The sequence below is a fragment of the Temnothorax curvispinosus genome, unplaced genomic scaffold (genome assembly GCF_003070985.1).
Source record: "Temnothorax curvispinosus isolate PA1 unplaced genomic scaffold, ASM307098v1 QBEX01006589.1, whole genome shotgun sequence".
NCBI classification, from domain to species: domain Eukaryota; kingdom Metazoa; phylum Arthropoda; class Insecta; order Hymenoptera; family Formicidae; genus Temnothorax; species Temnothorax curvispinosus.
The window spans coordinates 56,066-69,770 of record NW_020216369.1 but is presented as its reverse complement, the minus strand read 5'-3'; the positions used below and the strand labels follow the sequence as shown (position 1 = coordinate 69,770).

General features: G+C 38.1%; 1 long non-coding RNA gene across 1 annotated transcript; it reads left to right on the top strand.

Moving 5' to 3' along the window:
- Positions 1-6,238: 6,238 nt before the first annotated feature.
- Positions 6,239-6,990, top strand: LOC112456017. Its single transcript, XR_003040912.1, has 4 exons — positions 6,239-6,360; positions 6,455-6,624; positions 6,705-6,774; positions 6,876-6,990. It is a non-coding gene; the product is annotated as an uncharacterized LOC112456017 (long non-coding RNA).
- Positions 6,991-13,705: the final 6,715 nt, after the last annotated feature.

The window sequence follows — 13,705 nt, the reverse complement described above, 5'->3', positions numbered from 1 at the left end:
TTGTCCGGCCAGTGAAGGCAGGAGAGACAGACTGTCCAGCCAGTAAAGGCAAGAAAGACAGACTGTCCGGCCAGTGAAGGCAAGAGAGACAGATTGTCCGGCCAGTGAAGGCAAGAGAGACAGATTGTCCGGCCAGTGAAGGCAAGAGAGACAGATTGTCCGGCCAGTGAAGGCAAGAGAGACAGACTGTCCAGCCAGCGAAAAAAAATAATTATTCTGTATTCACTGACCGGACAAGTAACGATTTCATCTGTCGTACCTCGTTACCCGCAGACTTCGGCCACCATATTGGGGTCTGCCATGTTGATTTTTCAAAAGGCCGCAGCTCTACTAAAACTACATATGTGTAGCTATAAAATGAGCCCCGAAAGAATTTTTTAGGTGACTCCAATTTTTGGACAGAGGGGGTGTCTGATTTCACGGAGAATGCCCCATATATATATATATATATATATATGTACAAACTTATTTCTTACAAATACATATCTATGTATATTTATAAATTGTGATTTTAAATATTAAGAATATAAAATGGGCCCCTCCAACGCCCATTTCCGTGAGAACGCAACCAATATCTTTTTTTCGTCTCTCCGATTTTTATGATACATTTTATGATACATTTGTAAAAATCAATATATATATATATATATGTAAAACATATAATTATTGTGTAGCACGTAATGCAATAATTAAATTATTTATTTCAAACAAATAATTTGTAAAATAAGTAATTTATCTCAGATTATTGTTTATTATTGAAAAAATTCGTGATTATTTTCTATTAATTATTAATTTTGAAATAAGTAGTAATTTATTTTTTACAAAATACTTATTATTTTTACAATAAAAAATTTATTTCTACTTTTTAATAAAAATTAATTTATTTCTTTCACGTAACTAATCATTTTTCTTTTTTTTTTTGAAAAGACGAAAGAGAGAAAAGGGAGAGAGCCGAGAAGAAGAAAAGAAGCCTCATATGGAGAAGAGCAACAGGAAAGGCAGAAAGAAAGATCAGTGATCCTAACGAATAGGAAGCTCTGGATAGATGGGAAGAAGGTGAAATGGGATGAGGAGAGAGATACGTGAAGGAGGATCTGAAAGCTTTTTACGAGGAAAAGATATTATTGAATATAAATATTATAAATGTTATTGAATTGTTGTAACTACTTTCTACAAATCCATATATTTTATTTTTGCATCGTATTATTGATTTTATTGTTAATAATAAAAATATTATCAATGTATGTATATCCATATAAATATATATATACATATATATATAAGCAATTCTTAATATTTTGTATGCACAACAATAAATAAATTAAATAAGAAATAGCTTGATCGAAATATGTTGATATTTATTGTAATATAATTACTTATTTCTGAAAATAAATATTATTTCTATGAGAGTCGTAAATATTATTTTTATTTCTCAAGATATTGTTTGTACGTGTGGTGTATGTGTGTGTGTGTATGTGTGTGTATGTGTGTGTGTGTGTGTGTGTGTGTGTGTGTGATAGATTTCTTTCTATAGACGGCATAAAAAAATCAAATAATATTATGAGCACGAAAAAATATACACGAAGAATTTATTTTGAGAATCAGAAATATTAAAAAAACGCGACAAAGTTTTTTTCCTTCCGGATAAAATTCCAACGTGCGCTTCTAAGGTCAACGCGCATCCTTTGCTAAACTAATAAATTCATACACGTTTTGCTGCCAGATTTGTATTTACGTGATACAGACGGGTGTGCATCTGAGCCTCAATAAAGCACGAGTTTAATCGTAAATCAATTATGCGAAAGATCTTAGATCTTATATTCGTCAATAAAGTTATAAAATCTGCAAACAATGCAAAAATTTGCGCATAGTCCCTCGTGATCGAATATAAATGCATCGCGTCGCTTCGCTAATGATCGGATAAACACTTTCTCGAAAACGCAACAAAATATTTGCTCCACGAAATAAGCTCGCACAAATCGCATGTGACAAAACTGAAATTTAGCAATTATATGTAAAATCTAAAGCTATAAATTAGTTTTTTGTTTTGAACAAGAGAAGTTGAGACACGTAGCGACAAAATTGAATGAATTCCCAACACGATAAAGATAAGTTTAATAATTTTCTTTTACGGCTTTCGTTTCCTTTTTAAGAAATAGAGATGTTAAAAAAAATCAATATAAAGTAATATGTAACAAAAGTTTCTCTTGGTGTAAATTTTCAAAAGGAGGAAAGCAAGTTCGAAAGAATAATATGATGAATCAACATTCTCTGAATACATATTAGAAACCATTTAATTTTTTCCCTACGAGTTGTGGGAAATATGACGGCTCCGTATAATTGTTAATTACCGCGAGACATATGCTAACGAACCGTCGTAAGCAAATTCCTCGAAACGTTCGCTACAAGAGAAAACGAAAACAATTTTGGGACAAGAACGGAAGCGTTCGTTTGATCGTCATCGTCGTCATCGTCTTCGTTTCCGAAAAGATGTACGTACTCCACTAAGTAAGATAAATCATAATTATTCTTGATATCAGCATTCGCGGCATCCTAAAGTCCCGCTGGATAAAAACTAGATACTTGTAGCATCCGAGTTTGATTTAGTCGGGCAACGTGAATAACACAGTTTCACGTTTGCCCGTCTCTGTGAAAAAAAAAACGCGACGATTACCTTTTTCCTTTCTTTTCAAGTTCTATGTATACTTGTAAACTTATAAATGTATAAAAACGATTAGACAGTAACAGAATACAATTTCTTTAGGATTCTCGAAATAATCTTTTTGGATTTCTAAGCACAAGGAAAGACATCTCTTTTGCTTATGTATTATTCGACAAATCCTGCAATGATACCCTTCATGGAGTGCAGTAACGGCTGTCGCATACTGGCAATGGAAACGAAGACGAGGGCGAAAACGGATAAAAGATTGAAGCGCACTCGGAAGGGAAATGAAAGCACCGCGAGCTTCCTCTTCTCGACGGTCCTTCGACTTTATTCGCGAGACAACGATACTTTACGCAAATATCCAGTATTCTGTATACAATCATAATTAGCTAATCATCCGTCGACGAAACATATCGCTCGCGAACAGCCACTTCGGCGTAAACTGCACGTTATGCGCATTCTCGCGTATCTCAATCACTATGACAAGCAAATATATATTTAAAAAAACATTCTTTTTGAAACAGAAATTGAAATAAAAAAAGACATCTTTTGCGAGGTTGCTATTATATGCTTGAAAAATACATATGATATAAAGGCACAAAATAAAAAAAGTATGCAAAATTATTCTTATTGTTAGTACAAAGTAATCGGAGCATGATCCTGGAGACGTCCCAAGTCCGTGATATCGTCATCGTGGACGGGGCCTGGGGCCCACAGAAAAAATAATCAAAATAATTTGTATGTGCGTATGCATATGTATGTGCGATTGCGTATGCGTGTGCGTGTGTATGTATATCTATGTTGAATTGCATTACTGGTTTTATGTAATATTATTTCCTTTCGACAGTAACAATAAAAAAAATAATATATCATAATATATTTCATTTATATATGTATTTTCGTTTATATTTCCCAACATTTTATCAACGAAATATAATAATTAGAGTTTCTTGTCCTAAATAACATTACCGTTTTTCTTTCTTCAAAGATACCCTAGAATCCTAACACCACACTTCCAAAAAATCCTGATTTTACTATACTAAGTTTACGCTACCCAGTGTACTAAGAGAGAGAGGGACAGGGATGGAGAGAGAGAGAGAGAGAGAGAGAGAGAGAGAGAGAGAGAGAGAGAGAGAGAGAGAGAAAGAGGAATAAATGGGTGCATGCAAATTACATACATAGGAGAGAAAGGAATAATACAAGAGATATCTGTCCTTCTCTAACGAAGCATCTATACGACATATATCTGTCAAAGTTCGTTCTTTGAAACGGCTTTATAGATCGCAAAATTTTTTTACAGAAGTAAAGTATAGGTACTAATAAAGAGTTGTTTTTTCCATGTGCTCCCTAAGTTACATAACAGTTACAAACTGGTTTACTGGGATTATGTTATAATAATTAAGATTTTTATTCAGTTTTGTTATCTATACTGTTCATCAGCTGCCGTTACCCTCTACTCTGATGCTAAGACTGAGGTATATTTTTCTATATAAAGACAGAATAAAATTAGTTATATATAAATCAATACTATAAATTTAATATTTATTGCATTTGTTATAAAAGTTATTATTTTACCCCATCAAGAATGGATAGATCCTTTGAAAGAGTTTTATATCATTCATTTACATTACAAGAAAAAAATTATTAGAGGTGCAAGAGATGCAGTAAATTGCCAAGTCTAATAAGTACCCGCGTCAATACATACTATGTATACTAATTCACATTCTCAATTATGCTACTGTTATTATTTGTCATCAGACAATTATAAACATACACATAATAATTAGATACATATATATATATATATATACGCACATGTGTGCATAAGAATATATATAATTTATAAAAAGCGGGTGCTTATCAGCCTTGATACGTTACTGCCTTCTGCTACAGACGGCCAGAAAGCATTTTCAGGTTCAGGCCGTATTGCTAAAGAATCCAAGACGCGGCAACGCGCATATGTCTCTTTACCGTGCGTCCGTGTGAGCAATTCAGTGGTGTGTGTACGTGTACGGACATACACCACTTCATAGAATCTGAAATAAGTTGGTAACACTGAAACCGGAGTTTCGCGTTGTCACCACGCGAGGTCTCCAATATCAGTTCGGCCTTTGCTTTAGTTGACAGAGTTGACATTACCGACGTCGAGGAAGTTCGGCCTTAGCTTTAGCATCCCCTTAAAGGTTCGCTAATTGTCGCCATATTTGGAATAAACGCTGCGCAAAAATTGACCAACCCCAGAAAACTTCTGACTTCTTCTGGCGTTTCGGGTTCTCTGAAGTTCTGTACTGACTCAACTTTTGATCGCATTAATCGGTAACCTGACCCGTTTACTATAAATCCCAAAAATTCAATCTCCTTAACCGCAAAAACGCATTTATTTTTATTAAGGGGATGCTGGAGCCGTAGCCGAACTCGATCGGCGTCGGTAAAGAAGACCGGCGAACTATATCTGTCCTTGTATAGACAAAGATATAGACAAGGATAGCACGCTACATTGCACGCACACATACGCACGATGCACGTCGACATTATACTTTTATATTACGCTTCCAAATCTTGATTTGGAGGGTTTATCGATGTTTTTCTTGTTGTGCAATTCGGGGGAACTTGTTTTCGCGTTCGTACAAATGGTATATCTCTTATATGAAATACATCTTGTGACGAGCTGACAGCTCGCCGCAACTCGAGACGCCATATTGGGATAAAAGTAGGATAAGGAAATCTGTACTTCCGTAATTTTTTCTCGTTTTCTATATAAAATCAGAGTTTCCCCGAATCATTAATGTATGTACTGCAATTCTGGAGAAGGATTTTTAATTCTGTCAAATTAATACGACGCTACGTGCCGACAAAAAATGCCGGTAAAACAGACGGCTCCAGCATCCCCTTAAGTGTCAAGCCTTTCTCTAAGAGTCTATCAAGTACTTTCTGAAGTTTCCGATTATGATCTTCTAAATTTTTTCCGTAAACCACAATATCGTCTGCACTATTTATTACACCCTCAAGATCTCGTAAAATCTCTTCCAATGTTTCTTGAAAAATTTCCGGGGCACAGTTTAAACCGAAAACTAACCTCTTAGATCTAAATAGACCACAATCCGTACTAAACGTAGTAATACTTCGCGTATCCTCATCAAGCTCAATTTGATTAAATGCTCCTCGAATATCTAATTTTGAGAAACACTTCGCTCCTCTTACTTTATCAAGTAGTTCTACAAATACAGGTAACGGGCTTCGTTGACGAGTTATTGCCTCGTTTACTTCAATAAACCCGAAGATCACTCAGGAGGGTGACCTTGACAACATATGTCAAGGTCAAGGTCATCGGAGGGTGGTCCCTATTACTGTATAATTACCAGAAAATGTACCAAACGTATTCTTGGAAAATCAAAATAGAGAAAAAGAAAATGTACCAAACGTATTCTTGGAAAATCAAAATGGAGAAAAAGAAAACGTACCAAACATATTTTTGGAAAATGAAAATATAGAGGAAGAAAATGTATTAAATATATCCTTGGAAAATGAAAATAGAAAGGAAGAAAATATATCAAACATATCTTTGGAAAATAAAAACGGAGAAAAAGAAAATGTACTAAACATATATTTAGAAAGCAAAAGTCGAAAGAATAATAAAGAAGAGTTATGTTCCGAAACACAATTCTTTTGTCAACCAGAACATATAAACACGAAAGGTTAGTATTAACAATATTTTTTGTCATTTTTATTTGTATAAATTAATCCGTTATCACACTTTAGAGAAAGAAAGTATAATAAATATATCTTTAGAAGACGGGGAAAATTATGAAAGGGAGACACAAGTTAACGTAAATCAAGATCCAATAATTATACGACAACCTCAAGTTGTACTAACGAGACTTAAACGTAAAGAGTATGAAAAGTATACTAACACTGATCGACAGCCATTAGCTTCTATTGAAAATACTATTGCGTCAAAAGTAAATATATATTGAAATATATATACTTATCATAATCTTGCACATTACTTAAGCATTACAAAATTTAAAAAATTTTCTAGATTACGCAAAAATACAGAAGAAAAGTACACAAATATTGTAGCTGTTGCAACTAAATAATGGTATAAATATGTACGTATAATATATATGACGTATTTTTAGTAAACAGTAAGAACACTAAAAATATAGTTTGATTGTTATATAGTATAACACATCGTTTCGAAATTTTTCAGAACGCATTTATAACATTCCAGAAGATGATTTTGGATATTGGTACGAAGATCAAGAAAGTACCTTAGAAAGCGACTGTGTACCCTATCACAAAGTCGAAAGACATTCTCTGGAAACGTGCGAAAAAAATCGAGAAACGAAGAGATCTGACCGTACGTGCACTGCTTGCATTGATGCTGAAGCGAATCAAGTTTTCATACCGTGCGGTCATATCTGTTGTTGTGAAGAATGTGCTAATCATATTATGCGCGAGAATGATAATGTTAAAAAATGTCCGATTTGCAAAGAAGAAATTTCAACGGTCTACAAAGTATATATGTCGTAAACAAATTTACATCTTATTCTAAATATATGAACATTTAGGATTGCCTATAACTTTTAATATTCAATCGGAGACATTTGTCGGCCATACTTTGAAAGATTCGTTTTTAATGTAACGGTATTATATGTATATGTTAAGCATTATGTACTACGTATAAAAGACTGTATGCAAGCTAATCTGAAACTATTGTTAGTTTTTCACAATGTTGTAAGGTAGAGTGCAATCATACCAAAATAATTTTTTCTTATAAGTGTATTTTACGTTAATTAATAGTAGGATTTTGTTTTATGTTTTGTTTTAAACAAGAAAGAACGGGCGTACGTACTGCTTTTCAAATGTGAGCTATGTTTAAAAAAATAAGTTTTGTTTCATTCTCGTACTCTAAAGGATATAGAATTAAGGTTTATTTTATTGTGCAATATATAAGTTGCAATATAGTTTTAATTGTTTTGTGAATAAATTATTTATGTTTTGTAAATAAATTACTTGTATTTTGACTTTCAATCCTGCTTACAATACAATTCGAGTATTGTGTAAAAATGTAATAGTTTGATTATTGATTAATCTAGTTTTATACACACACGCGCTCTATAAAATTGCTCTAAACTACGCTTTAGAATTAAATTACACAGTAAAGTGCAAACATTATGCATATAATATTAATATTATATGCGTAACGTAAATATTAATAATATTGATATTACACATAATGTTAACGATAAAATCATTTTTGCTGTTTACATGTGTGTGCGTGCACGTGCGTATACCTATGCGTGTGAAAGTATTAAATCTATGTTAGAGACAGGAGAAAGATGTAAATAGCAAATATGGTTTCACCGTTAATATTATAGTCCACATTGTAACATTTGGACTTTATTTTATGTAATTTAATTCTGAATAAGCGTAATATTTATAATTTTTTATAGAATTTATGAACATTAAAGGAATTATGCTGCAATAAATTTGAAGAAACTCCATAACATTATACAAGGTTCTAGTAGCGAAGACAGTAAAAATAAATCGTCGCTTAAAAGAATCTCATATTTTGCAAATGGATTTATCGACTTTTGTTGAACTAAACTGAATCTTCTATGAACTGCGAGTGATCCACAAGACATGTCCTTCCTTGGCACCTGAAACATATAGTAAATAAACCTAAACAACTCTAGTACTATATGTGACAGCAATTATGTTTAAATAATTCGATAGGCATTATGTAGAGTAAACGGTACAGTAATTGACAAGGGTACAGTGATTGACACTTACATGACATATTTGTACCGTAGAAGACAAACTACTCGCACAATGAATCATAAAGTACTTATGTAAAGTAATCAAAAAGAACTGTCGTCTTCAGTATCTTACAATTAATCGCGCGATGAACAGTTCATCTATTATGGGTACAAATATAACAGTGTCAATCACCTTATGCTGTCAATTACTGTATCGTTTACCCTAATTATATAAAAGCCATTGTAATCGAATCACACACACACACACACACACACACACACACACACACACACACACACACACACACACACACACACACACACACACACACACACACACACACACACGCACACACACGCACACACACGCACACACACGCGCACACACACACGTACACACACACACACGCACACACACACGCACACACACACGCACACGCACACGCACATATTTGATCACATATATATTATATTGAGGTTAGAAAAACTGTCACGGAATAAGTTTATATTATCAATGTATCAAAGTGACATAAATACACTTACCTAAAATTTAACACATATTGTAAAAATTTAGTTAATTGAATAATTGAATAAAGAGTTACATAGATTACTTGAATAAAGGATTTACATATATTAGATTACTTCTTATCGCCACTGTGTACGATCGGCACTGTGTCCGATCGGCACTGTGTCCGATCCGCACTGTGTCCGATCCGCACTGTGTCCGATTGCTACTGTGTCCGATCGACACTGTGTCCGATCCGCACTGTGTCCGATCTGCACTGTGTCCGATTGCAACCACCGTGTGTCCGATCGACATTGTGTCCGATCCGCCTTGTGTTCGATCTGCACTGTGTCCGATTGCAACCACCGTGTGTCCGTTTCCTACTATGTCCGATCAACACTGTGTCCGATCCGCACTGTGTCCGATCCGCACTGTGTCCGTTTCCTACTGTGTCCAATCCGCACTGTGTCCGATTGCAACCACCGTGTGTCCGATCGACACTGTGTCCGATCTGCACTGTGTCCGATTGCAACCACCGTGTGTCCGTTTCCTACTGTGTCCAATCGACACTGTGTCCGATTCGCACTGTGTCCGATCCGCACTGTGTCCGTTTCCTACTGTGTCCGATCGACACTGTGTCCGATCCGCACTGTGTCCGTTCTGCACTGTGTCCGATTGCAACCACCGTGTGTCCGATCGACACTGTGTCCGATCGACACTGTGTCCGATCCGCACTGTGTCCGATCTGCACTGTGTCCGATTGCAACCACCGTGTGTCCGTTTCCTACTGTGTCCGATCGACACTGTGTCCGATCCGCACTGTGTCCGATCCGCACTGTGTCCGTTTCCTACTGTGTCCGATCGACACTGTGTCCGATCCGCACTGTGTCCGATCCGCACTGTGTCCGATTGCAACCACCGTGTGTCCGTTTCCTACTGTGTCGGATCGACACTGTGTCCGATTTATTCTGTGCGCAACTGGGACTCACTCAATGATGCATGGTGCCTCAACAGTGGATGCACATCCCATTTATGCCACGATAAGGAAATATTTGATGACATTACGGACTCCGAAAGCACAAAACTCAACCTAGCTAATCACGTATCCACCGAAGTAAAGGCGAAGGGTACTGTTAAAATCGCATCCACAAATGGAAGTGTGAACAGAGTTGTACGTCTGGAAAATACTTTACACGTACCCGATCTACGAAGTAATCTGATTTCAGTCTCGAAAATCACAGATGCCGGAAATCAAGTCACTTTTATCAAAGAAAAGGCCACTATTAAAAATGCTAACGGGACCACAGTTCTAATTGCAGATCGGAAGGGAGATTTATACTTTTTACGTGAGGCCGACGTGGAGTCAGCTCACACAGCTTCAGTTGCACGCAAATCTTCATTGGCTCTCTGGCACGAGAGATTCGGCCATTTAAACTATAACGATTTGCTGGAAATGAACAGGAAAGAAGCAGTCTCTGAAATTCGCATTGAGAACGACAAAACAGCAATCGCATGCGAAATTTGTTCGGAAGCCAAGCTCACGGCATTATCATTCGGTAAGAAATCTCAGAGAAGCAGTGAGTTACTGGAGATCATCCACACGGATTTATGCGGACCCATGCGGAATGAATCTAGAGGAAAGGCCAAATACTTTCTCACATTTACGGATGACTACTCACGATGGACAGAAGTGCGCTTTTTGCACAGTAAGAGCCACGTCTTGCAGGCATTTAAGGACTTTAAGATCCTTGTCGAGAAGCAGACCGGAAAGAAAATCAAGAGCCTCCAATCGGACAATGGACGTGAATTTCGTAACGAGGAATTTGACAAATTTCTGAAGAAGGAAGGAATCACACGGAAACTTACGACTCTGTACACGCCGCAATTAAACGGCGTAGCGGAAAGAAAAAATCGCACCCTGATGGAGATGGCTCGTTGCATGATGACGCAGTCAAAGCTCCCTGCTTCGTTCTGGGCAGAAGCGGTGGCTACATCGAATTACGTGAGAAATCGTTGCATCACGAGAACATTGAAGGACAAAACGCCTTTTGAACTATGGCATGGAAAACGTCCAAACGTAGGACACATGCGAATCTTTGGAAAGACGGTCTACGCATTGGACAAAACTCCTAATAAGAGTAAGCTCGACTTACGAGGAATAAAAGGTGTCTTCCTCGGATACGACGAGTCATCCAGTGGTTATCAAGTGTGGATCCCAGCTAAGCAGAAGACGATTATTACACGTGACGTAAAGTTTTTAGACATTACCCCCACGGAAGAATCGGAGCCACGCGATTGCGATCAGAAATTGACCCGCAATGAAGAAAAGACACCAACTTTCTGTGAACTTTACATAGATCCTGAAGACGATAAAGAATCGGGAGACGAGGTGGAAAATTCCGTGCCATGGAAGAAGACGAAAACACTCACACGGAAGCGGCTAGAAAGGCCCTGGCCGACCTAAAAAGGTCCTTACAGGAAAACCAGGCCGTCCGCGGAAAACATATCAACCCCCACGCGATGGAAGCCGTTCCTCCGGATCCAACAGAGAAGAAACTGTCGACTGAAATCAAGATGAATTGCTTGACTCAACTGAACACGAAGTGAACTTAGCAAGTCTCTCATCAGAAATTCCTTACCAACAAGCGCTCAATGGACCGGACAAGGAGGAATGAGAAAGTGCGATCATTGACGAGATTGAAAGCTTGGTAAGAAATTCTACGTGGGAAATCGTCGATCGGCCTGAAAGTAATCATGTCATTGGATGTCGGATGGTCTTAAGAATCAAATACGATAAAAACGGACAGGTCGAAAGGAGGAAAGCTCGCCTTGTTGCCAGAGGCTTCACTGAAAGACCCAGAATAGACTACCACGAGACGTATGCCCCTGTTGCTCGAATGGGCTCGATGCGGCTGTTACTCACTATCGCAGCTAGACATGATCTCAAGGTTGACCAGATGGACATCACAACAGCCTACTTGCATGGCAATGTCGAAAAAAAAATCTACATGGAGTTGCCCGAGCTACTCAAGGAAAGTCTAGAAAAAATTATTTCTAGGAGAGGTACCAAGGGCGTTATAGGAAGTCGGGCAAAAAAGATGTTAGAGGAACTTCGAGGCGGTGGAAAAGTCTGTCGTCTGTTGAAGGCTCTTTATGGCCTGAAGCAAGCTGGTCGTCAATGGCATGATAAACTGAGAGAGAAGCTACTCGAGATGGGTCTAACTCCAACTAACGCTGATCCATGCGTTTATATTCTAAAAGGAGGGGAAAACCCCTATTCGTCTTAGTTTATGTAGACGACTTATTGATATTTTATCGTAACAAACGGGATATTAATATGATACGTAAAGCTCTGTTGCAGAAATTTGACTTGAAGGATTTAGGTACTGCACACTATTGTCTGGGAATTGAAATCACCAGGAAGAAAGATTCCATCGCTGTATCCCAATCTGGCTACATTCGAGAACTCCTTTCACGCTTTGAAATGAAGGACTGCAATCCCGTGGCTACTCCTATTGAGACGGGTGTAAGATTGGGCAAGGGCGTACCTAACAATGATGAACTCCAGAAGAAACGGCCGTACCAGGAACTCATTGGAGCACTGAACTACTTGAGCATTGCTACGAGGCCCGACATATCGCACGCAGTCAGTTACCTTAGCCAATTTAATACTTGTTACGGCGAGCAGCATTGGAAGGCGGCAAAACGAGTTCTGCGATACCTGAAGGGAACTATAGATCTCGGAATCGTCTACACTAAAGAATCTGGAGCTATAGAGGGATTTGTCGACGCTGATTGGGTCGGATGTCCAGTAGATCGAAGGTCCTATACCGAATTCGTGTTCACGTTGAATGGTGCCGCAGTGAGCTGGGAATCCAGAAAACAGCGCACTGTTGCCTTGTCCTCCACTGAAGCGGAGTACATGGCCCTGACCGAAGCCACGAAGGAAGCCCTGTATCTCCAAGGGTTTGTGTCGGAACTTGGAGTGTCTAATCCTGGGAAGATTCGAGTAATGTGCGACAATCAAGGAGCCCAATTGCTGGCGCATAATCATACCTTCCACGCCAAATCCAAACATATTGATATAAGACATCACTTTGTGAGAGAAACTCTACATGAAGGCCATCTGGAAGTAAAGCATATATCTACGGAGAGGATGCCAGCGGACTTTCTCACCAAAAGTCTACCTAAGGACAAGCACCGGTTTTGTATGGAATCGATCGGAATTCGAAGGACGACAGAGATTGAAACCGGCGCTGCTCTCGAGGGAGGGTGTTAGAGAAGCCCTCATTTGATATTCGCGCTCTATGCGATCGCGGCGCCTGTTCGCGCATGTCCCTATGCGGGAGCGTCGCTGCGGTACTTCCTCGCGCATGTCCCTATACGGGAGCGTCGCTGCGGTACTTCCAACTAGCGCTCCCGCCTTTTTCCATTCGCCATCTTCTTGTCTCCGCGTGCACATCACGCTGTTCTGTATAATATATTAAGCAATAAATATCTGTTCTGTAAACGGCCCGCATTCGATATCCTGCTTCAACAGTACGGACTTTGCCCTTTTAAATAAAAAAAAGAAACATTGTCCTACGCCGATTATTTAGCGAGATATCGCAATTTAAAGTAACCCCTGTTTTTTTATTATTTCAGCACGATACCGCCGGCATTTGCATAACCTGATGTGCACCACGGGGAGGTTGCTCGGTCGGATTTTGCTGACTAACCAAAAGTATTTCGTAAAATTTTTGCATAAAATCTTAGTATTCTGTAATCAATTTT